This window comes from Oncorhynchus mykiss, chromosome 1 (assembly GCF_013265735.2).
Source record: "Oncorhynchus mykiss isolate Arlee chromosome 1, USDA_OmykA_1.1, whole genome shotgun sequence".
NCBI lineage: Eukaryota > Metazoa > Chordata > Actinopteri > Salmoniformes > Salmonidae > Oncorhynchus > Oncorhynchus mykiss.
In genome coordinates, this window is record NC_048565.1 from 42,693,876 (window position 1) to 42,720,180 (window position 26,305).

At 48.2% G+C, this 26,305-nt stretch overlaps 1 protein-coding gene across 1 annotated transcript in view; it reads left to right on the forward strand.

Annotated features, from left to right (window-relative positions):
* The window catches only part of LOC110523110 (protein-methionine sulfoxide oxidase mical3a), a 138,583-nt gene that overhangs the window by 16,749 nt on the left and 95,529 nt on the right, over nucleotides 1-26,305 (forward strand). The gene's annotated exons all lie outside the window — the stretch shown is intronic.

A 26,305-nucleotide genomic window follows, 5' to 3' on the forward strand; every position in this document is an offset into this window, starting at 1 on the left:
GTAGACTGGGACAGGGCGATTCGGGATGCTGCCAGAGAGAGAGAGGACTCCCAGAACTGTGGCTCTATTAGGGGATTAGGATAGAGTAGACCGGGACAGGGGGATTCTGGATGCTGTCAGAGAGAGAGGACTCCCAGAACTGTGGCTCTATTAGGGGATTAGGATAGAGTAGACTGGGACAGGGCGATTCGGGATGCTGCCAGAGAGAGAGAGGACTCCCAGAACTGTGGCTTTAGTAGGGGATTAGGATAGAGTAGACTGGGACAGGGCGATTCGGGATGCTGCCAGAGAGAGAGTGAGGACTCCCAGAACTGTGGCTTCAGTAGGGGATTAGGATAGAGTAGACTGGGACAGGGCGATTCGGGATGCTGCCAGAGAGAGAGAGAGGACTCCCAGAACTGTGGTTTTATTAGGGGATTAGGATAGAGTAGACTGGGACAGGGCGATTCGGGATGCTGCCAGAGAGAGAGAGGACTCCCAGAACTGTGGTTTTATTAGGGGATTAGGATAGAGTAGACTGGGACAGGGCGATTCGGGATGCTGCCAGAGAGAGAGGACTCCCAGAACTGTGGTTTTATTAGGGGATTAGGATAGAGTAGACTGGGACAGGGCGATTCGGGATGCTGCCAGAGAGAGAGAGGACTCCCAGAACTGTGGTTTTATTAGGGGATTAGGATAGAGTAGACTGGGACAGGGCGATTCGGGATGCTGCCAGAGAGAGAGGACTCCCAGAACTGTGGTTTTATTAGGGGATTAGGATAGAGTAGACTGGGACAGGGCGATTCGGGATGCTGCCAGAGAGAGAGAGGACTCCCAGAACTGTGGTTTTATTAGGGGATTAGGATAGAGTAGACTGGGACAGGACGATTCGGGATGCTGCCAGAGAGAGAGAGGACTCCCAGAGCTGTGGTTTTATTAGGGGATTAGGATAGAGTAGACTGGGACATGGCCATTTGAGATGCTGCCAGAGAGAGAGGACTCCCAGAACTGTGGTTTTATTAGGGGATTAGGATAGAGTAGACTGGGACAGGGCGATTCGGGATGCTGCCAGAGAGAGAGAGGACTCCCAGAACTGTGGTTTTATTAGGGGATTAGGATAGAGTAGACTGGGACAGGGGGATTCGGGATGCTGCCAGAGAGAGAGGACTCCCAGAACTGTGGTTTTATTAGGGGATTAGGATAGAGTAGACTGGGACAGGGCCATTTGAGATGCTGCCAGAGAGAGAGGACTCCCAGAACTGTGGTTTTATTAGGGGATTAGGATAGAGTAGACTGGGACAGGGCCATTTGAGATGCTGCCAGAGAGAGAGGACTTCCAGAACTGTGGTTTTATTAGGGGATTAGGATAGAGTAGACTGGGACAGGGCCATTTGAGATGCTGCCAGAGAGAGAGGGCTCCCAGAACTGTGGTTTTATTAGGGGATTAGGATAGAGTAGACTGGGACAGGGCCATTTGAGATGCTGCCAGAGAGAGAGGACTCCCAGAACTGTGGTTTTATTAGGGGATTAGGATAGAGTAGACAGGGACAGGGCGATTCGGGATGCTGCCAGAGAGAGAGGACTCCCAGAACTGTGGTTTTATTAGGGGATTAGGATAGAGTAGACTGGGACAGGGCGATTCGGGATGCTGCCAGAGAGAGAGAGGACTCCCAGAACTGTGGTTTTATTAGGGGATTAGGATAGAGTAGACTGGGACAGGGCGATTTGGGATGCTGCCAGAGAGAGAGAGGACTCCCAGAACTGTGGTTTTATTAGGGGATTAGGATAGAGTAGACTGGGACAGGGGGATTCGGGATGCTGCCAGAGAGAGAGGACTCCCAGAACTGTGGTTTTATTAGGGGATTAGGATAGAGTAGACTGCTACAGGGCGATTCGGGATGCTGCAGGAGAGAGAGGACTCCCAGAACTGTGGTTTTATTAGGGGATTAGGATAGAGTAGACTGGGACAGGGCCATTTGAGATGCTGCCAGAGAGAGAGGACTCCCAGAACTGTGGTTTTATTAGGGGATTAGGATAGAGTAGACTGGGACAGGGCGATTCGGGATGCTGCCAGAGAGAGAGGACTCCCAGAACTGTGGCTCTATTAGGGGATTAGGATAGAGTAGACTGGGACAGGGCCATTTGAGATGCTGCCAGAGAGAGAGGACTCCCAGAACTTCGGTTTTATTAGGGGATTAGGATAGAGTAGACTGGGACAGGGCGATTCGGGATGCTGCCGGAGAGAGAGAGGACTCCCAGGACTGTGGTTTTATTAGGGGATTAGGATAGAGTAGACTGGGACAGGGCGATTCGGGATGCTGCCAGAGAGAGAGAGGACTCCCAGAACTGTGGCTCTATTAGGGGATTAGGATAGAGTAGACCGGGACAGGGGGATTCTGGATGCTGTCAGAGAGAGAGGACTCCCAGAACTGTGGCTCTATTAGGGGATTAGGATAGAGTAGACTGGGACAGGGCGATTCGGGATGCTGCCAGAGAGAGAGAGGACTCCCAGAACTGTGGCTTTAGTAGGGGATTAGGATAGAGTAGACTGGGACAGGGCGATTCGGGATGCTGCCAGAGAGAGAGTGAGGACTCCCAGAACTGTGGCTTCAGTAGGGGATTAGGATAGAGTAGACTGGGACAGGGCGATTCGGGATGCTGCCAGAGAGAGAGAGAGGACTCCCAGAACTGTGGTTTTATTAGGGGATTAGGATAGAGTAGACTGGGACAGGGCGATTCGGGATGCTGCCAGAGAGAGAGAGGACTCCCAGAACTGTGGTTTTATTAGGGGATTAGGATAGAGTAGACTGGGACAGGGCGATTCGGGATGCTGCCAGAGAGAGAGGACTCCCAGAACTGTGGTTTTATTAGGGGATTAGGATAGAGTAGACTGGGACAGGGCGATTCGGGATGCTGCCAGAGAGAGAGAGGACTCCCAGAACTGTGGTTTTATTAGGGGATTAGGATAGAGTAGACTGGGACAGGGCGATTCGGGATGCTGCCAGAGAGAGAGGACTCCCAGAACTGTGGCTCTATTAGGGGATTAGGATAGAGTAGACTGGGACAGGGGGATTCGGGATGCTGCCAGAGAGAGAGAGAGGACTCCCAGAACTGTGGCTTTAGTAGGGGATTAGGATAGAGTAGACTGGGACAGGGGGATTCGGGATGCTGCCAGAGAGAGAGTGAGGACTCCCAGAACTGTGGTTTTATTAGGGGATTAGGATAGAGTAGACTGGGACAGGGCCATTTGAGATGCTGCCAGAGAGAGAGGACTCCCAGAACTGTGGTTTTATTAGGGGATTAGGATAGAGTAGACTGGGACAGGGCGATTCGGGATGCTGCCAGAGAGAGAGAGGACTCCCAGAACTGTGGTTTTATTAGGGGATTAGGATAGAGTAGACTGGGACAGGGCCATTTGAGATGCTGCCAGAGAGAGAGGACTTCCAGAACTGTGGTTTTATTAGGGGATTAGGATAGAGTAGACTGGGACAGGGCCATTTGAGATGCTGCCAGAGAGAGAGGGCTCCCAGAACTGTGGTTTTATTAGGGGATTAGGATAGAGTAGACTGGGACAGGGCCATTTGAGATGCTGCCAGAGAGAGAGGACTCCCAGAACTGTGGTTTTATTAGGGGATTAGGATAGAGTAGACAGGGACAGGGCGATTCGGGATGCTGCCAGAGAGAGAGGACTCCCAGAACTGTGGTTTTATTAGGGGATTAGGATAGAGTAGACTGGGACAGGGCGATTCGGGATGCTGCCAGAGAGAGAGAGGACTCCCAGAACTGTGGTTTTATTAGGGGATTAGGATAGAGTAGACTGGGACAGGGCGATTTGGGATGCTGCCAGAGAGAGAGAGGACTCCCAGAACTGTGGTTTTATTAGGGGATTAGGATAGAGTAGACTGGGACAGGGGGATTCGGGATGCTGCCAGAGAGAGAGAGGACTCCCAGAACTGTGGTTTTAGTAGGGGATTAGGATAGAGTAGACTGGGACAGGGCGATTCGGGATGCTGCCAGAGAGAGAGAGAACTCCCAGAACTGTGGCTCTATTAGGGGATTAGGATAGAGTAGACCGGGACAGGGGGATTCTGGATGCTGTCAGAGAGAGAGGACTCCCAGAACTGTGGCTTCAGTAGGGGATTAGGATAGAGTAGACTGGGACAGGGGGATTCGGGATGCTGCCAGAGAGAGAGAGGACTCCCAGAACTGTGGTTTTAGTAGGGGATTAGGATAGAGTAGACTGGGACAGGGCGATTCGGGATGCTGCCAGAGAGAGAGAGGACTCCCAGAACTGTGGCTCTATTAGGGGATTAGGATAGAGTAGACCGGGACAGGGGGATTCTGGATGCTGTCAGAGAGAGAGGACTCCCAGAACTGTGGCTCTATTAGGGGATTAGGATAGAGTAGACTGGGACAGGGCGATTCGGGATGCTGCCAGAGAGAGAGAGGACTCCCAGAACTGTGGCTTTAGTAGGGGATTAGGATAGAGTAGACTGGGACAGGGCGATTCGGGATGCTGCCAGAGAGAGAGTGAGGACTCCCAGAACTGTGGCTTCAGTAGGGGATTAGGATAGAGTAGACTGGGACAGGGCGATTCGGGATGCTGCCAGAGAGAGAGAGAGGACTCCCAGAACTGTGGTTTTATTAGGGGATTAGGATAGAGTAGACTGGGACAGGGCGATTCGGGATGCTGCCAGAGAGAGAGAGGACTCCCAGAACTGTGGTTTTATTAGGGGATTAGGATAGAGTAGACTGGGACAGGGCGATTCGGGATGCTGCCAGAGAGAGAGGACTCCCAGAACTGTGGTTTTATTAGGGGATTAGGATAGAGTAGACTGGGACAGGGCGATTCGGGATGCTGCCAGAGAGAGAGAGGACTCCCAGAACTGTGGTTTTATTAGGGGATTAGGATAGAGTAGACTGGGACAGGGCGATTCGGGATGCTGCCAGAGAGAGAGGACTCCCAGAACTGTGGCTCTATTAGGGGATTAGGATAGAGTAGACTGGGACAGGGGGATTCGGGATGCTGCCAGAGAGAGAGAGAGGACTCCCAGAACTGTGGCTTTAGTAGGGGATTAGGATAGAGTAGACTGGGACAGGGGGATTCGGGATGCTGCCAGAGAGAGAGTGAGGACTCCCAGAACTGTGGTTTTATTAGGGGATTAGGATAGAGTAGACTGGGACAGGGCCATTTGAGATGCTGCCAGAGAGAGAGGACTCCCAGAACTGTGGTTTTATTAGGGGATTAGGATAGAGTAGACTGGGACAGGGCGATTCGGGATGCTGCCAGAGAGAGAGAGGACTCCCAGAACTGTGGTTTTATTAGGGGATTAGGATAGAGTAGACTGGGACAGGGCCATTTGAGATGCTGCCAGAGAGAGAGGACTTCCAGAACTGTGGTTTTATTAGGGGATTAGGATAGAGTAGACTGGGACAGGGCCATTTGAGATGCTGCCAGAGAGAGAGGGCTCCCAGAACTGTGGTTTTATTAGGGGATTAGGATAGAGTAGACTGGGACAGGGCCATTTGAGATGCTGCCAGAGAGAGAGGACTCCCAGAACTGTGGTTTTATTAGGGGATTAGGATAGAGTAGACAGGGACAGGGCGATTCGGGATGCTGCCAGAGAGAGAGGACTCCCAGAACTGTGGTTTTATTAGGGGATTAGGATAGAGTAGACTGGGACAGGGCGATTCGGGATGCTGCCAGAGAGAGAGAGGACTCCCAGAACTGTGGTTTTATTAGGGGATTAGGATAGAGTAGACTGGGACAGGGCGATTTGGGATGCTGCCAGAGAGAGAGAGGACTTCCAGAACTGTGGTTTTATTAGGGGATTAGGATAGAGTAGACTGGGACAGGGGGATTCGGGATGCTGCCAGAGAGAGAGGACTCCCAGAACTGTGGTTTTATTAGGGGATTAGGATAGAGTAGACTGCTACAGGGCGATTCGGGATGCTGCAGGAGAGAGAGGACTCCCAGAACTGTGGTTTTATTAGGGGATTAGGATAGAGTAGACTGGGACAGGGCCATTTGAGATGCTGCCAGAGAGAGAGGACTCCCAGAACTGTGGTTTTATTAGGGGATTAGGATAGAGTAGACTGGGACAGGGCGATTCGGGATGCTGCCAGAGAGAGAGGACTCCCAGAACTGTGGCTCTATTAGGGGATTAGGATAGAGTAGACTGGGACAGGGCCATTTGAGATGCTGCCAGAGAGAGAGGACTCCCAGAACTTCGGTTTTATTAGGGGATTAGGATAGAGTAGACTGGGACAGGGCGATTCGGGATGCTGCCGGAGAGAGAGAGGACTCCCAGGACTGTGGTTTTATTAGGGGATTAGGATAGAGTAGACTGGGACAGGGCCATTTGAGATGCTGCCAGAGAGAGAGGACTCCCAGAACTGTGGTTTTATTAGGGGATTAGGATAGAGTAGACTGGGACAGGGGGATTCGGGATGCTGCCAGAGAGAGAGGACTCCCAGAACTGTGGCTCTATTAGGGGATTAGGATAGAGTAGACTGGGACAGGGCGATTTGGGATGCTGCCAGAGAGAGAGAGGACTCCCAGAACTGTGGTTTTATTAGGGGATTAGGATAGAGTAGACTGGGACAGGGGGATTCGGGATGCTGCCAGAGAGAGAGAGGACTCCCAGAACTGTGGTTTTAGTAGGGGATTAGGATAGAGTAGACTGGGACAGGGCGATTCGGGATGCTGCCAGAGAGAGAGAGAACTCCCAGAACTGTGGCTCTATTAGGGGATTAGGATAGAGTAGACCGGGACAGGGGGATTCTGGATGCTGTCAGAGAGAGAGGACTCCCAGAACTGTGGCTTCAGTAGGGGATTAGGATAGAGTAGACTGGGACAGGGGGATTCGGGATGCTGCCAGAGAGAGAGAGGACTCCCAGAACTGTGGTTTTAGTAGGGGATTAGGATAGAGTAGACTGGGACAGGGCGATTCGGGATGCTGCCAGAGAGAGAGAGGACTCCCAGAACTGTGGCTCTATTAGGGGATTAGGATAGAGTAGACCGGGACAGGGGGATTCTGGATGCTGTCAGAGAGAGAGGACTCCCAGAACTGTGGCTCTATTAGGGGATTAGGATAGAGTAGACTGGGACAGGGCGATTCGGGATGCTGCCAGAGAGAGAGAGGACTCCCAGAACTGTGGCTTTAGTAGGGGATTAGGATAGAGTAGACTGGGACAGGGCGATTCGGGATGCTGCCAGAGAGAGAGTGAGGACTCCCAGAACTGTGGCTTCAGTAGGGGATTAGGATAGAGTAGACTGGGACAGGGCGATTCGGGATGCTGCCAGAGAGAGAGAGAGGACTCCCAGAACTGTGGTTTTATTAGGGGATTAGGATAGAGTAGACTGGGACAGGGCGATTCGGGATGCTGCCAGAGAGAGAGAGGACTCCCAGAACTGTGGTTTTATTAGGGGATTAGGATAGAGTAGACTGGGACAGGGCGATTCGGGATGCTGCCAGAGAGAGAGGACTCCCAGAACTGTGGTTTTATTAGGGGATTAGGATAGAGTAGACTGGGACAGGGCGATTCGGGATGCTGCCAGAGAGAGAGAGGACTCCCAGAACTGTGGTTTTAGTAGGGGATTAGGATAGAGTAGACCGGGACAGGGGGATTCTGGATGCTGTCAGAGAGAGAGGACTCCCAGAACTGTGGCTTCAGTAGGGGATTAGGATAGAGTAGACTGGGACAGGGGGATTCGGGATGCTGCCAGAGAGAGAGAGGACTCCCAGAACTGTGGTTTTAGTAGGGGATTAGGATAGAGTAGACTGGGACAGGGCGATTCGGGATGCTGCCAGAGAGAGAGAGGACTCCCAGAACTGTGGCTCTATTAGGGGATTAGGATAGAGTAGACCGGGACAGGGGGATTCTGGATGCTGTCAGAGAGAGAGGACTCCCAGAACTGTGGCTCTATTAGGGGATTAGGATAGAGTAGACTGGGACAGGGCGATTCGGGATGCTGCCAGAGAGAGAGAGGACTCCCAGAACTGTGGCTTTAGTAGGGGATTAGGATAGAGTAGACTGGGACAGGGCGATTCGGGATGCTGCCAGAGAGAGAGTGAGGACTCCCAGAACTGTGGCTTCAGTAGGGGATTAGGATAGAGTAGACTGGGACAGGGCGATTCGGGATGCTGCCAGAGAGAGAGAGAGGACTCCCAGAACTGTGGTTTTATTAGGGGATTAGGATAGAGTAGACTGGGACAGGGCGATTCGGGATGCTGCCAGAGAGAGAGAGGACTCCCAGAACTGTGGTTTTATTAGGGGATTAGGATAGAGTAGACTGGGACAGGGCGATTCGGGATGCTGCCAGAGAGAGAGGACTCCCAGAACTGTGGTTTTATTAGGGGATTAGGATAGAGTAGACTGGGACAGGGCGATTCGGGATGCTGCCAGAGAGAGAGAGGACTCCCAGAACTGTGGTTTTATTAGGGGATTAGGATAGAGTAGACTGGGACAGGGCGATTCGGGATGCTGCCAGAGAGAGAGGACTCCCAGAACTGTGGCTCTATTAGGGGATTAGGATAGAGTAGACTGGGACAGGGGGATTCGGGATGCTGCCAGAGAGAGAGAGAGGACTCCCAGAACTGTGGCTTTGGTAGGGGATTAGGATAGAGTAGACTGGGACAGGGGGATTCGGGATGCTGCCAGAGAGAGAGTGAGGACTCCCAGAACTGTGGTTTTATTAGGGGATTAGGATAGAGTAGACTGGGACAGGGCCATTTGAGATGCTGCCAGAGAGAGAGGACTCCCAGAACTGTGGTTTTATTAGGGGATTAGGATAGAGTAGACTGGGACAGGGCGATTCGGGATGCTGCCAGAGAGAGAGAGGACTCCCAGAACTGTGGTTTTATTAGGGGATTAGGATAGAGTAGACTGGGACAGGGCCATTTGAGATGCTGCCAGAGAGAGAGGACTTCCAGAACTGTGGTTTTATTAGGGGATTAGGATAGAGTAGACTGGGACAGGGCCATTTGAGATGCTGCCAGAGAGAGAGGGCTCCCAGAACTGTGGTTTTATTAGGGGATTAGGATAGAGTAGACTGGGACAGGGCCATTTGAGATGCTGCCAGAGAGAGAGGACTCCCAGAACTGTGGTTTTATTAGGGGATTAGGATAGAGTAGACAGGGACAGGGCGATTCGGGATGCTGCCAGAGAGAGAGGACTCCCAGAACTGTGGTTTTATTAGGGGATTAGGATAGAGTAGACTGGGACAGGGCGATTCGGGATGCTGCCAGAGAGAGAGAGGACTCCCAGAACTGTGGTTTTATTAGGGGATTAGGATAGAGTAGACTGGGACAGGGCGATTTGGGATGCTGCCAGAGAGAGAGAGGACTCCCAGAACTGTGGTTTTATTAGGGGATTAGGATAGAGTAGACTGGGACAGGGGGATTCGGGATGCTGCCAGAGAGAGAGGACTCCCAGAACTGTGGTTTTATTAGGGGATTAGGATAGAGTAGACTGCTACAGGGCGATTCGGGATGCTGCAGGAGAGAGAGGACTCCCAGAACTGTGGTTTTATTAGGGGATTAGGATAGAGTAGACTGGGACAGGGCCATTTGAGATGCTGCCAGAGAGAGAGGACTCCCAGAACTGTGGTTTTATTAGGGGATTAGGATAGAGTAGACTGGGACAGGGCGATTCGGGATGCTGCCAGAGAGAGAGGACTCCCAGAACTGTGGCTCTATTAGGGGATTAGGATAGAGTAGACTGGGACAGGGCCATTTGAGATGCTGCCAGAGAGAGAGGACTCCCAGAACTGTGGTTTTATTAGGGGATTAGGATAGAGTAGACTGGGACAGGGCGATTCGGGATGCTGCCAGAGAGAGAGAGGACTCCCAGAACTGTGGTTTTATTAGGGGATTAGGATAGAGTAGACTGGGACAGGGCCATTTGAGATGCTGCCAGAGAGAGAGGACTTCCAGAACTGTGGTTTTATTAGGGGATTAGGATAGAGTAGACTGGGACAGGGCCATTTGAGATGCTGCCAGAGAGAGAGGGCTCCCAGAACTGTGGTTTTATTAGGGGATTAGGATAGAGTAGACTGGGACAGGGCCATTTGAGATGCTGCCAGAGAGAGAGGACTCCCAGAACTGTGGTTTTATTAGGGGATTAGGATAGAGTAGACAGGGACAGGGCGATTCGGGATGCTGCCAGAGAGAGAGGACTCCCAGAACTGTGGTTTTATTAGGGGATTAGGATAGAGTAGACTGGGACAGGGCGATTCGGGATGCTGCCAGAGAGAGAGAGGACTCCCAGAACTGTGGTTTTATTAGGGGATTAGGATAGAGTAGACTGGGACAGGGCGATTTGGGATGCTGCCAGAGAGAGAGAGGACTCCCAGAACTGTGGTTTTATTAGGGGATTAGGATAGAGTAGACTGGGACAGGGGGATTCGGGATGCTGCCAGAGAGAGAGGACTCCCAGAACTGTGGTTTTATTAGGGGATTAGGATAGAGTAGACTGCTACAGGGCGATTCGGGATGCTGCAGGAGAGAGAGGACTCCCAGAACTGTGGTTTTATTAGGGGATTAGGATAGAGTAGACTGGGACAGGGCCATTTGAGATGCTGCCAGAGAGAGAGGACTCCCAGAACTGTGGTTTTATTAGGGGATTAGGATAGAGTAGACTGGGACAGGGCGATTCGGGATGCTGCCAGAGAGAGAGGACTCCCAGAACTGTGGCTCTATTAGGGGATTAGGATAGAGTAGACTGGGACAGGGCCATTTGAGATGCTGCCAGAGAGAGAGGACTCCCAGAACTTCGGTTTTATTAGGGGATTAGGATAGAGTAGACTGGGACAGGGCGATTCGGGATGCTGCCGGAGAGAGAGAGGACTCCCAGGACTGTGGTTTTATTAGGGGATTAGGATAGAGTAGACTGGGACAGGGCCATTTGAGATGCTGCCAGAGAGAGAGGACTCCCAGAACTGTGGTTTTATTAGGGGATTAGGATAGAGTAGACTGGGACAGGGGGATTCGGGATGCTGCCAGAGAGAGAGGACTCCCAGAACTGTGGCTCTATTAGGGGATTAGGATAGAGTAGACTGGGACAGGGCCATTTGAGATGCTGCCAGAGAGAGAGGACTCCCAGAACTGTGGTTTTATTAGGGGATTAGGATAGAGTAGACTGGGACAGGGCGATTCGGGATGCTGCCGGAGAGAGAGAGGACTCCCAGGACTGTGGTTTTATTAGGGGATTAGGATAGAGTAGACTGGGACAGGGCGATTCGGGATGCTGCCAGAGAGAGAGGACTCCCAGAACTGTGGTTTTATTAGGGGATTAGGATAGAGTAGACTGGGACAGGGTGATTCGGGATGCTGCCAGAGAGAGAGGACTCCCAGAACTGTGGCTTTATTAGAGGATTAGGATAGAGTAGACTGGGACAGGGCGATTCGGGATGCTGCCAGAGAGAGAGGACTCCCAGAACTGTGGCTCTATTAGGGGATTAGGATAGAGTAGACTGGGACAGGGGGATTCGGGATGCTGCCAGAGAGAGAGAGGACTCCCAGAACTGTGGCTTTAGTAGGGGATTAGGATAGAGTAGACTGGGACAGGGCGATTCGGGATGCTGCCAGAGAGAGAGTGAGGACTCCCAGAACTGTGGCTTTAGTAGGGGATTAGGATAGAGTAGACTGGGACAGGGCGAGTCGGGATGCTGCCAGAGAGAGAGAGAGGACTCCCAGAACTGTGGTTTTATTAGGGGATTAGGATAGAGTAGACTGGGACAGGGCGATTCGGGATGCTGCCAGAGAGAGAGAGGACTCCCAGAACTGTGGTTTTATTAGGGGATTAGGATAGAGTAGACTGGGACAGGGCGATTCGGGATGCTGCCAGAGAGAGAGGACTCCCAGAACTGTGGTTTTATTAGGGGATAAGGATAGAGTAGACTGGGACAGGGCGATTCGGGATGCTGCCAGAGAGAGAGAGGACTCCCAGAACTGTGGTTTTATTAGGGGATTAGGATAGAGTAGACTGGGACAGGGCGATTCGGGATGCTGCCAGAGAGAGAGGACTCCCAGAACTGTGGCTCTATTAGGGGATTAGGATAGAGTAGACTGGGACAGGGGGATTCGGGATGCTGCCAGAGAGAGAGAGAGGACTCCCAGAACTGTGGCTTTAGTAGGGGATTAGGATAGAGTAGACTGGGACAGGGGGATTCGGGATGCTGCCAGAGAGAGAGTGAGGACTCCCAGAACTGTGGTTTTATTAGGGGATTAGGATAGAGTAGACTGGGACAGGGCCATTTGAGATGCTGCCAGAGAGAGAGAGGACTCCCAGAACTGTGGTTTTATTAGGGGATTAGGATAGAGTAGACTGGGACAGGGCGATTTGGGATGCTGCCGGAGAGAGAGAGGACTCCCAGAACTGTGGTTTTATTAGGGGATTAGGATAGAGTAGACTGGGACAGGGCGATTCGGGATGCTGCCAGAGAGAGAGGACTCCCAGAACTGTGGCTCTATTAGGGGATTAGGATAGAGTAGACTGGGACAGGGGGATTCGGGATGCTGCCAGAGAGAGAGAGAGGACTCCCAGAACTGTGGCTTTAGTAGGGGAGTAGGATAGAGTAGACTGGGACAGGGCGATTCGGGATGCTGCCAGAGAGAGAGTGAGGACTCCCAGAACTGTGGCTCTATTAGGGGATTAGGATAGAGTAGACTGGGACAGGGGGATTCGGGATGCTGCCAGAGAGAGAGAGAGGACTCCCAGAACTGTGGCTTTAGTAGGGGATTAGGATAGAGTAGACTGGGACAGGGGGATTCGGGATGCTGCCAGAGAGAGAGTGAGGACTCCCAGAACTGTGGTTTTATTAGGGGATTAGGATAGAGTAGACTGGGACAGGGCCATTTGAGATGCTGCCAGAGAGAGAGAGGACTCCCAGAACTGTGGTTTTATTAGGGGATTAGGATAGAGTAGACTGGGACAGGGCGATTCGGGATGCTGCCGGAGAGAGAGAGGACTCCCAGAACTGTGGCTTTAGTAGGGGATTAGGATAGAGTAGACTGGGACAGGGGGATTCGAGATGCTGCCAGAGAGAGAGAGGACTCCCAGAACTGTGGTTTTATTAGGGGATTAGGATAGAGTAGACTGGGACAGGGGGATTCGAGATGCTGCCAGAGAGAGAGAAGACTCCCAGAACTGTGGCTTTAGTAGGGGATTAGGATAGAGTAGACTGGGACAGAGGGATTCCAGCTGAGCACTCAAGCAGGTAAAACACAGCAGAGATAAAGAGGTGAAGTCACTCAGACTAGGCAGAGTGGGAAATATTGAAATTTTAGCATACATCAAACATTACCATACCTTTATTGAGCCTTTATTTGCCCATGCAGTCCCATTGAGATGATCAAGTAAGTACTTTTCTAGGGTGACCTGGTGCGTAGGTCCTTTGTGATGCTCCCCTTGGAGCCTGGTAGGGTGGAGTTTGGGAGTGGCTTTGTCAGAGGACTCTGTTCCCTCCCTCAGCAGAGGGTTCAGCTCAGACCTCCCTCCTTCTCCCTACCCCTCCCTGTCCGTCTGACTCTGACTGAAGGTCAAACGAGGGCAGCGAGGTGTAAATTATGTGGTAGAGGTACGGTACTTGTCTCGCCCGAAGCCCTTCAGAGCCATATACTGCAGTGTCTGAGCAGGGTTGTCATAGTAACAGTCAGTCACCGCTGTAGCCTTGACCTTGCCCAATCCAGTGCTGTATGTATTCCTGGACCACTCCCTCCCTGGAGGATGAGGAAATGATAGGATAGGCGTGCTCTGGCAGATGTCTGTTGTTCTTCTGTGTGCCATCCACCTTGTCAGAGACACACTGCTTTGAACCATCTGGCTATCAAGAATAAGCTTGTTTGTGTTGAAAGTGAAAGATGGTCTCGTCTCTTGTAGCCCCATGGTGACAGTCACATTCTCTGCACTGTTATGATTGATGGATCCAAGTTGACAGAAATAGTACAGTTCTCCTAGGAGCTTACGCAAAGCCGTTTCCCTCTCTCTGAATCTGCACTACATGATAAGGACTCTGGTGGAAAAGAGCGAGATAAAAAAAACAATGAGGTCAGAGTTCAGGAGTTATGTCATGATCAGAGCACGAGCCAAACATGATTCATTCACACAGAGTGAGGGAGAGATCTTCTGGGCTCATGAACCTCAATTCTGAAGTCAGACCCTGAGGAAGAACACTGCGGGCTTCACACAATACTCACACACGGATATGCGTTTACACACACACACACACACACGCACGCACACACACACACACACACACACACACACACACACACACACACACACACACACACACACACACACACACACACACACACACACACACACACACACACACACACACACACACACACACACACACACACACACACACACACACACACACACACACACACATTTTAAATATTTCATTTGAATCCACAAATCTCATTACAGTTAAGAAGGATTCAAACATTTCGTCACGAATATCTGGACACTTATGGATACAGAAGGCACCTTCTTCTCCACACAGAAGGCACCTTCTTCTCCACACAGCAAGGTTGCCCATGACAGCTGACACAGAGCAGGACCTTGCTAGCTGCTTTGTCTTTTTACAATGCAAGCCTGCAGTCTGAAGTCCACGTACTACAGATGTAGGATCTCCATTTGATCACTCTTTTGTTGCTGTGAAATGCAAACTTGTAGTTTATTTTGATTTTGAAAAGGCTTCTAAAGTTATAATCCACATAATAATTCAAATTTCCAGTTGATGCAGGATTATTTTCCTGCTGTAGAAAACTGGCTCAAATTAAGATCCTACATCTGTATGTACATGGCCGAGAATACCAAATAACAGCACAACAAGTTTGCACTGATAACCCAGGCTGTTCAGGGGTGACAGGAGGGGATGGTATTTCAGCAACTTGTCAGCAAAGTCCTACTATACACACACACACACACATTTAAAGACTCAATATGCAGCCTCTCATGACCCAATATGGAAAACATAATCGAATCAAAGATCCAAATGAATAGCATTCATTGGAAATAGCTGGTAGGCTTGAATGTCTCACTGCATTGGCTAAGTAATACCAGAGAAATCTTTAAGAAAAGCAAAACATACTTGTCTTTTTCTGGGCTGTAACTAGTTGACTTTCCATCAGCGGGCATCTAGTAGTACTGTCCTTTGTGTCAGCTTCCTGTGCCAGTTTCTGCTTGATTTTGGTCCGTTTACAATATTGTGGCCAATCCTGAGCAGCTCCTCTAGGAAAGCAGTTTACTGATTGGTTGTCAATCATCTTTTCAATTAACCAGTTAGGTTCCACTGTATGGACAGAGGTCATTGTGATGGAAAAGATGTACAGGGGCGCTCAGCTCTGTGAACATTAGTCTCTCGTGACAGACTGTTCCATGAATGGAGCAGCAGGATTTTTTGTTGTTGTTGGTAGATTTGGTTTTGGCTTCTGAGATTTAAATGAACCTAACATGTTACATGTTACATGTACAGTGCCTTGCGAAAGTATTCGGCCCCCTTGAACTTTGCGACCTTTTGCCACATTTCAGGCTTCAAACATAAAGATATAAAACTGTATTTTTTTGTGAAGAATCAACAACAAATGGGACACAATCATGTGTCAATCAATCCAATCATTATTGGATATTTCAAACTTTTTTAACAAATCAAAAACTGAAAAATTGGGCGTGCAAAATTATTCAGCCCCCTTAAGTTAATACTTGGTAGCGCCACCTTTTGCTGCGATTACAGCTGTAAGTCACTTGGGGTATGTCTATCAGTTTTGCACATCGAGAGACTGACATTTTTTCCCATTCCTCCTTGCAAAACAGCTCGAGCTCAGTGAGGTTGGATGGAGAGCATTTGTGAACAGCAGTTTTCAGTTCTTTCCACAGATTCTCGATTGGATTCAGGTCTGGACTTTGACTTGGCCATTCTAACACCTGGATATGTTTATTTTTGAACCATTCCATTGTAGATTTTGCTTTATGTTTTGGATCATTGTCTTGTTGGAAGACAAATCTCCGTCCCAGTCTCAGGTCTTTTGCAGACTCCATCAGGTTTTCTTCCAGAATGGTCCTGTATTTGGCTCCATCCATCTTCCCATCAATTTTAACCATCTTCCCTGTCCCTGCTGAAGAAAAGCAGGCCCAAACCATGATGCTGCCACCACCATGTTTGACAGTGGGCATGGTGTGTTCAGGGTGATGAGCTGTGTTGCTTTTACGCCAAACATAACGTTTTGCATTATTGCCAAAAAGTTCAATTTTGGTTTCATCTGACCAGAGCACCTTCTTCCACATGTTTGGTGTCTCTCCCAGGTGGCTTGTGGCAAACTTTAAACGACACTTTTTATGGATATCTTTAAGAAATGGCTTTCTTCTTGCCACTCTTCCATAAAGGCCAGATTTGTGCAATATACGACTGATTGTTGTCCTATGGACAGAGTCTCCCACCTCAGCTGTAGATCTCTGCAGTTCATCCAGAGTGATCATGGGCCTCTTGGCTGCATCTCTGATCAGTCTTCTCCTTGTATGAGCTGAAAGTTTAGAGGGACGGCCAGGTCTTGGTAGATTTGCAGTGGTCTGATACTCCTTCCATTTCAATATTATCGCTTGCACAGTGCTCCTTGGGATGTTTAAAGCTTGGGAAATCTTTTTGTATCCAAATCCGGCTTTAAACTTCTTCACAACAGTATCTCGGACCTGCCTGGTGTGTTCCTTGTTCTTCATGATGCTCTCTGCGCTTTTGACGGACCTCTGAGACTATCACAGTGCAGGTGCATTTATACGGAGACTTGATTACACATAGGTGGATTGTATGTATCATCATTAGTCATTTAGGTCAACATTGGATCATTCAGAGATCCTCACTGAACTTCTGTAGAGAGTTTGCTGCACTGAAAGTAAAGGGGCTGAATCATTTTGCACGCCCAATTTTTCAGTTTTTGATCTGTTAAAAAAGTTTGAAATATCCAATAAATGTCGTTCCACTTCATGATTGTGTCCCACTTGTTGTTGATTCTTCACAAAAAAATACAGTTTTATATCTTTATGTTTGAAGCCTGAAATGTGGTAAAAGGTCGCAAAGTTCAAGGGGGCCGAATACTTTCGCAAGGCACTGTATGTTATGGCACGGGACAGTGAGGAGCTAGTTGCTATAACATCTAATTATCCATCCAACATGAAGACGACTCACCTCTTCCTCTGCAGCGTAACACGATTTCTCCAGGACCTTACTAGAAACAGGTTTGTTAGTGAGAACTTCACAGAGCCATGGCTGTATGTGTATATCCTGGTCCATTGGAACAATTACAAGTGGTAGAGGCCCCTCACATCAGAGGCCCCTCACATCAGAGGCCCCTCACATCAGAGGCCCCTCACATCAAAGTAGCATCTCTGGAACGTCAGCGAGCCGAGATGGAAAGTGAAGATGACACCCAAGGCCTCTTCAGAGTTCAGTCATACCCTAATTTGGGATTATTGGAATATTTGGGCAATGACATTTATGTTCTACTGTAATTGTGTGTGTGTGTGTGTGTGTGTGTGTGTGTGTGCCAATCCATGTTTCATTGTACAATTAGATCCATTTGGCTGTCATGATGTTCACGGTGAAGCTTCTCGGCTTGCATAACTGTGGGGACACGTAAGGAGTTCACTCGTTGTTCGATGTTTACACAGCACTAGTGCGTTCCAATACAAGATACGGTACTCCTGCCGTTGATGAGTTGTACTGTTGTGCTGCCAAACGTAGATTTAATTGACCACACTCTCCTTGTTTTTGTAAGATGTTTTGCTTATCCATCATCCACCGTAAACAGACCATACTATTATTTCTTCAGTTCTTTAAATAGAGACAGAGTGGTATACAGTATAAATAGATTTTGGGCAATAACGCAATACAATACAAATAACGCAGTACAAGTAATTATGTTTCTATGTGGATCCAACACGCCATAAATCACAATCTTACATAAAGCTGTCAGAAACCCATGCAGTGATTAGGACAGGGAGGCATCTTGGCACTAACTGTCTCTCGATGTCCTTCACAACTCAAGAGTTCTCACGCTTGCTGCTCACTTTAACTTAATTATCGCAGAATGCTGGGCCCTCTGCTCTGATGCCTGTGCTGTATGATCCAGTGGAGGGCTGAAGGACAGGAGGTGTCAGGAAAGTAATTGGATTCCTTATTGTAAATAATATATAATATTGTAAATAAGGAATCCAATTACTTTATACCGTTTAGTTTTTCAGTCTAAACCACCTCTTAAATGCAATGCTTATTCAACACGGTTTATGTGGATCATCCATCTTCACTATTCCTGTGACACGGCTGTTTGTTTTGCTGGCCCGTGGGGAGTCTGATTGGCAGGGGAAGTGTGTGTGTGTGTGTGTGTGAGAGTAAGTGTGTATATGGTTTGTATATACAGTATAGTCTAGTGAGTGTACGTAGGGTCAGTGCAATATAGAGTCAGTGCAGATAGTTCAGGTACCATTAATTGACTATTTAGCAGTCTTATGGCTTGGGGGTAGAAGCTGTCTTAGAGCCTGTTGGTCTGAGAGCTGATGCTCCGGTACCATCTTAAGTCCTTAGTGATGTGAACGCCAAGGAACTTGAACCTCTCGACCCGCTCCACTACAGCCCTGTTGATGTGGATGGGGGTGTGCCTTCCCCTCTTTCTCCTGTAGTCCACAATCAGCTCCTTGGTCTTTCTGACATTGAGGGAGAGGCTGTTGTTATGGCACCACTCTGCCAGGTCTCCGACCTCCTCCCTGTAGACTGTCTAATCACCGTCGGTGATCAGGCCTACCACTGTAGTGTTGTTAGCAAACTTGATGATGGTGTTGGAGTCATGTGTGGCCACGCAGTAGTGGATAAACAGGGAGTACAGGAGGGGACTAAGCAGCATACACCCCTGAGGGGCCCCCGTGTTGTGGTACAGTGTGGCGGAGGTGCAGAGGGAGGGGTTCAGTCCCAGGGGCATGCGTGTTGGTGTGTGTGTGCCTGCGCGTGCAAGTGTGTACATGTGTGTGTGTACGTGTGTGTACATGTGTGCATGCCTGCGTGCCTCTCCAACACAATGCAGTCCGTTGGTGAACAGTAGTCCAGAGGTGGGGACAGCTAGCTAGGCCTCTCAGTTGAGCAGCCTGTCCTATCAGCCTTTGTCTCCTAGTACCATTGAAAAGCTCCCTTTGTGCCGAGATCACGTCACAATATTTGAACAGCTGCAGCCCATCGTTGGTTGTGTGCGTTTGCAGTACTCCATCAGCACTGGAGGGAGGGCAGAGATTGTGAGTAGCAGGATTATGGTAGTGGAGGATGGATAGGGGATGACTGTGGGAATTCATACCTGATCCTAGCTGTTTTCTTCAGTCACGGGCACATGTTACTCAACACTGTCCTCACTCCAGTTCATAATGCATAGGTATTCATGGTTAGCCTGTCTCCCAGATCTGTTGTGCACGAACTCCTATGGTCATTGTCACACCAAATTTGCAAGACGGCACAAACAGACCTGGAGCCAGGCTAAGTCATGCTAAACTGTCAAATGATAGAGATTCCTGCCACATTAATTTCTTTATCACATACCAACCAATCAATGAGTAAGTCTGTTCCAGTAAAGACGGATCTGTCAGGGTATAGAACAGCAGTCATAGATCATGTCTTAAAACCTGTTTATGAGACACGGTGACAGCTCTATTGTAGTCAGTCTATTCTAACCTCATTAAAGTCAACCTGTCAACATTTGTATTGGCTTCAGCATTACCCTGTCTGTTTACCTTCCTACCCAGCTGTCCTCCCACTCTACACACACAGTCATAGGACACAGGCATGCTTTCTAAGCATTGAGACTGCTCTGTCCTCCGGTAGCGGAGAATGGGGTAAGTTGCACCGAAAGGGTTTGTTGAGCCACCCGGTGTTTCTAGGGAAACCAGTGAATCACGTGACCAACTATTAAGGAAGAGGTCCTCATGCCATGGAGTCTGAAAAAGAAGAACCCACAAAAATGGTGAGCAAGTTAGTAGATTGGTTTTTAAGATCCTTTTATACATCAGTTAGAGTTTCTATAAGCTACATTATGAGGTCCTAAACTTAGCATGAAAGTGCATCCTTGTAGCTGTATGGGCTAATATAGTCAAAACGTTTGCCTTGGGTTAAGTTGAGTCAATGGCCTTGGGTTAAGTTGAGTCAATGGCCATGGGGTAAGTTGAGCCAATGGCCACCATACCCCATACAAATTGTAATTACATTTAGTCTGTTTTATTTTGCAATGTGTCATGCATATGAACTCAAGATGCATTTTTATTGTTATAGAGCAGACATCTTCATGCCCCGTGTATAGAAACATAAAACAAGCAGGGGTCTGGCCCACCTTGAGATTCTTGAGAGAGCAGCCAAGGAAGTGAGAAAAGGAAAGAGGCCCTTTGAGCAGCAGCAAGGGACGAACAAATAGACTGAATGACACTGGAGGTACATTGACCAAAAATAAAACTAACATGTGCCTGTTTGAAAGAGAGGCTATGATAGAGTTGCAGACGAACAAGGTCTTATCTGGTGACATGGAGTCGGATCTTGCTAAACATATCAAGAATCTCACGGACCAGGTTCATGTGCTCAGTAGCCTTCCAATGCAGAGAACTTGACAACAATGCAGAGAACTTGACAATTTGCACATCGAAAAATTTGCACATCGAAAAAACATCGCTTTCCCAGACAACTGGTCAAGAAATGGAAGGGTAAGTGATATTGAACAGAGAGATCTGTATCAATGTAAGCATGCATTTAAGATATACAATATACCACACGCCCATTCCATGAATTAAACTTTGACCTACCAGCACCATCACCCACTGTCGCGGGAACTTACCCCAAGGCGGCTCAACTTACTCTGTCCCTATGCTCAACTTACACCATACCCTGAGTAAGTTGTGCCAAGAGATACTTTTTTGGGGACAAAGCTATGTTTACATTATTTCCTGGGATTCACAACATCCTGAAATATGTCTATGTCTTTGTTAGAAAAAATACTATATTTCCCTTGACGTAGTGATGCTGAATGTAAAAAATGGCTCAAGATTCCCCACTCTCCCCTAACCCAGAACGTACAGTACTGTCCCAGGGTGTGTCTGAAATGACACCCTATTCCCTAGAATATACTTCTGACCAGAGTCCCAGTGACCCTCCAGACAGACATGTCTTGTGGCATCCCAGACACATTGACAGGTGCTCAGCCGTCAAACAGAGGCCTGGAGCCTGGTCAGGGAGCTCCAGTAGACAGTCAGTACAGGCAGAGCGGTGAGAGAAGCCCCTTGCCCTGGGAACGAGGGGCAGATACCAGCCCAGGCATGGTTGTCTGACTGTCTGTCTCTGTGGTACATTGCTTGTTTGTGGAAGTACGTACAGTTACAGGAAGGCTGTACTTTCATCTGTAGACCACTTGGTTATGATTCACTGTGAGAAACAGAGTGAAACCTTTATGACATAGCTTGGGTTTCAGCAGCGGTGTGTGTGTGTGTGTGTGTGTGTGTGTGTGTGTGTGTGTGTGTGTGTGTGTGTGTGTGTGTGTGTGTGTGTGTGTGTGTGTGTGTGTGTGTGTGTGTGTGTGAGAGAGGTCTTTGATTACTGTCCTTGGGCTGAACTTGGATCCAGGTTGTTGAATTTGAGAGTCATGGCTGCCATGGGTCCGTGTCAAACACTGCTCACTGAAACCATGACCTCAGTCTGTTTCGTAGTGACAAAGTAAACAGACTTGTGTTTAGTCTGAGTCTAATAGAAAATGAAATATAATGTGTGAATATCCACGATAAAAGATGTCTGCTGAGACGACAGTCAAGTTCAAGCAAATGTCAAATTTAAACACCTGATTATACAACTTTGATTATGCATAGAAAGGTATTCCTATTTTAATGTGTCTTATTACAAAGGACACTACATCAAAGTGCTCTGCCTGACCTCCAGGCCAATGTCTTGATTTGGAATTGGTCCAGGCTACTTTCTGTGATGTGCATTAAAGTCATTGTGTAACCTGTAACCACAGAGGTCTGAATTGTCTTTGTAGAGTTTTAGTGAAAGGTTCTGTCCAAGGCTTTGCCTCAGTGCTACCTGCTACTTATGTTAGCACAGGCTGGCAGAGAATGGCTGACGATGCTTACATAAGACCACCACCCTCTCTCTTCCAGTCACTCTCCAGGCAATAGAGAGAGTGAGAGAGGAATAGAGAGAGAGAGAGAGAGAGAGGGTGGTGGAGAAAAAGGGAGAGAGATAGAAGATGGAGGAGAGAGGGGACAAGTTGGCAGTGGTCAAGAATGCAATTAAAATTCTGGTCAAGGACGCAGAGTAAAAAGCCCCACTGGGGAGGGTGGGTAGTTTGTGTGAGAGCAGACTACCCTCCATTGCGTCATCACATGCAAGGTTGGGTTGGCAGGCTACACCGCATCACTGATATCGCCTGAGAGTCCACTAAAACATGCATCACAGATGAATCGATGAGTTTTATCCATGAACATAAAGACACACACACAACATACACACACCGATTTTACATTAGTTACAGATGTAGGATCTTTCTTTTATGTCATCAACCTCATGACATCTCCAGCAGGACTAAGTCCATTATGATTTAAGGAACTTGTAAAGTGGATCAGTGTTCATTTAGAATGATTCGGGAGGCACGTTCTCCTTCTGGCAGATCAGACAGCGATGTTCACTAAGGCGTGGTGAAGGTTCCTATATGGAAGTGAAGTGAACCATCAACTCAACACATCATGTAACCTATGACATCATGGATCAAGTGTCTCAGAATAGGAGCGCTGATCTAGGATCAGGTTCTCCTCTTTCCATCTACTCTTATTTTGATGATCTAAAAGGCTAAACTGATCCCAGATCGGCACTCCTACTCAAAATGCTTTATGGATATGGACTCTGGTTGGCTCTGTGTGGAATTCCAAGTAACCTTCGTCCTCATCAAAGTATCGTCTTGAGTTGATATTACCACTGACATACTGTATTTCCTGTTGTGGTTCATCTTTAATTCATTTAGAGATGCATGCAACCTCTTAGAAGAATGGTATGAGACAGTGACTCAGCATAACTTCAAAGTCATTAGGTTGGATTGGACAGGGAATATGCCTATTATCCTACCCCTGTCTGTCTCTGTCGCTGTACCCCCGCCATCTGCAAATGTCTGGACAATGTGAGCTATACTTGGAAAAGCAGTTGAAGGAGGTAGGAACAGTTTGTGTGTGTTTGTGTGCTTTTGCATGCGTGCTTGTGTCTCTGTCTGTCTGTCTGTCCGCCCGTCCGTCCGTCTGTCTGTCTGTCTGTACGTACGTACAGTATCTGTGTGTGTGCAGTCTCCCGCCATGTTTCACTGTGTTCCCAGTGGAGTGACGTCACAGACAGGGTTTCAGCCAACAGGGCTCTGAATCCTCACGCAGGCCACGGCGGGAAGATCTGGTTGCCATGGTGACTGATCTTGTGTTAAAGCCGTGTTTGCCAGGCGTGGGGTAGAGCTTTGAGCCACAGCAGACGGTCACCCTGTGATTGGCCGGCTGAGAGAGGCACAGACATAAAGCTAGGGCGTAATACACTTAGAACACAAACAAATACACATGTATACACATGCATACAGTGTATGCACAGTATACATAAACAATGCATTGCACACATACACAAATGCCCACAAAACCACCTCTACACACATGACAGAATATACAGTTTCTTAAAATAAATGCCTGCTTCAATTGTATCTGGCGATTTATATAAAATGATTCATATTGAGTAAGGTCCTCTTAACTACACTGTATAACTGTAGTTGCACTGGATAATAAGAACATGGACCCCTGTACTCCAGATCAAACCATGGTGATTAGTATTCCATCTACTGCTTGTTTGTAGAGCGAGACGGCGAGAGCCTCTGTAAATCCTACTAAGGCCACTCTCCTGTCATGTCCCAACCTTGCTCTGCCACTGCCCTGTCCTCAACGTGACATGAGTGGAGGAGGAATATCAATGGGAACCGAACAGCTGCTCCAAATTCAATTAGTGTCCCGCTGCCTGTCTTTGTTTCTGCTGCTGGTTGAGTTAAAGACTGATGCGTCTTGATCAATACCCTGTAATGGGTCCTGTATGCTGGGAACAGCATGTGCTCTGAGTCTCTCTCTGTGCTTGACCACAGGGCTGGTGGGAACAAGAGGGTCGTATTCATTAGGGTACACCGTAGCACAACATTTTGTAATGCAAAGCAAAAACAATTGTTTCTTATTGGACAAGTTCAGAAAGTCCCTCTCTGTCTGTTTCCTTTTGTTTGGTGCCTAATGAAGCTTTGCCCCCTCCACGTGTTGAATAGTACTGTATTTGGAGGTCTAACTGTAGAAGGCATCAGTTACCATCCTCGACACCCTCTGTTATTCTGTACAGTACCCATATTAAGTTATGTACTGTAAGTCCAAAATGGAGAGGTTTCTTTGGGTCACCCACGTCTGGACCACTGACCACGACATTTGACCTCTCTGACTTCTCCATGTCTTGGCTAGGGCCTATCTATACTGAACCCAGAGACCCAATAAAGAACAGGCCGTGTGAGGACTGCGTCCAGTCAGTGAGGCCGCTGCCAGACCACTACTGCTGTGTCAGCCCTGCCCTGTCACAGCCCTTGTCTGAGGTCTACTTAAATAAATATAGCTCTGACACTGACCACAGAAAGCCACTGACTGACTTGGACTGAATCTGTCTCTTTCATTCTATCTCTCTATCTCTCTCTGGAGGATAGCCTGCTGGGTCTTGGCCCCTCAGACAGACTGGAGTTGACTATGATGTGTTGTCTCAGGTTTAGTCTGGATGGCAGCATCACAAGAGTAATCAAATTAAGATCCTACATCTGCACATAATGTACAATTGGTATGTGTATGTTTTGTGTGAGTTTAAGTGTTTATGTTGTTTAAGGATGAAACTCTATGAGGCCGGCCCGGATTCATGTTGAGACAAAACTAAAGTGCACCTATTATGTCATAATTCTGAACTCCCGGTGTACACATATCTGATGAATGACTTAAATGACATAAGAACTGGTGCATTTGGTTTTAGTTTGAATAGATGATCCTCCAAGGTTTGATTGTTGTCTACCAGGAATTCTATCATTCTTATCAGCAGAACTCAAACACAAGTCTGTAAGAAGAGCTCCTCGTGTCATTTGAGTGTTTGTTAAGCTTTAACGACATTTCCCGCCCATATGCTCCCAGTAGTGATTATATGTCTATGGGCCCTACGGAAGAACCAACACAGTCACATCAAACCGGTCAGCCGACAATACATTGCAGGAGGGGACGGTCACCTTGCATCATGTACTCATCCCTTTATCTCGTTCTATGGCTCCCTCTTAGACTAATGAGTATTAAGAGGTCACGGACAGAATGACCCCAAATCCTTGTCTCTGATTCAGACTGTTAGGCAATAGCAATTTAATCTTACTCTGCTCTGTTATTTATTGGTTTTTCAGTGTGTAAAGGAAGGCTTGTTTATCTGATAAAACAGGGCTCACAATAAACTGTGTGTCCCCCCAAATAAGTAACACATGGGGACTCAGCAGCGCTCTTGCTCTCCCCTCTCTCTGCGTTCCCAGCAGCCCTGTGCAGAGTGCTCTCCATGCTCAGTGGCCCGTGTCTGAGCTCCTAATGACTGGCCCATTGATGAGCATGCCCATTAGTGTCCCTGCTCTCATCAGCACACCCACCCTTTATGAGCCTCCAGTCTGGTCACCCAGATGGGAGGGGCCCTGCCGTGTAAATCAGCCATGACAGGTGGGGAGCACAGCCAGTAAGAGGCTCAGACATCCAGGGTGTGGCTCTCGATAGTCCCTATGTGGCCTGCAAATCTCCTGCAGCATTCAACACTCTGTAGGCCTGTTGTTGGGGGCAACACAGGGTGTCACAGCACATCATCACACCGTAGCATTTCAGATCTGTCAGAAAACTAGCTTTAGCATCTATTAGCCAGGCCTCTCTGTAAATACAGTTGAAGTCGGAAGTTTACAAACACCTTAGCCAAATACATTTAAACTCACAATTCCTACATTTAAACTCACAATTCCTGACATTTAATCCTTGTAAAAATTCCCTGTTTTAGGTCAGTTAGGATCACTACTTTATTTTAAGAATGTGAAATGTCAGAATAATAGTAGAGAGAATGATTTATTTCAGATTCTATTTCTTTCATCACATTCCCAGTGGGTCAGAAGTCTACATACACTCAATTAGTATTTGGTAGCATTGCCTTTAAATTGTTTAACTTGGGTCAAACGTTTCAGGTAGCCTTCCACAAGCGTCCCACAAT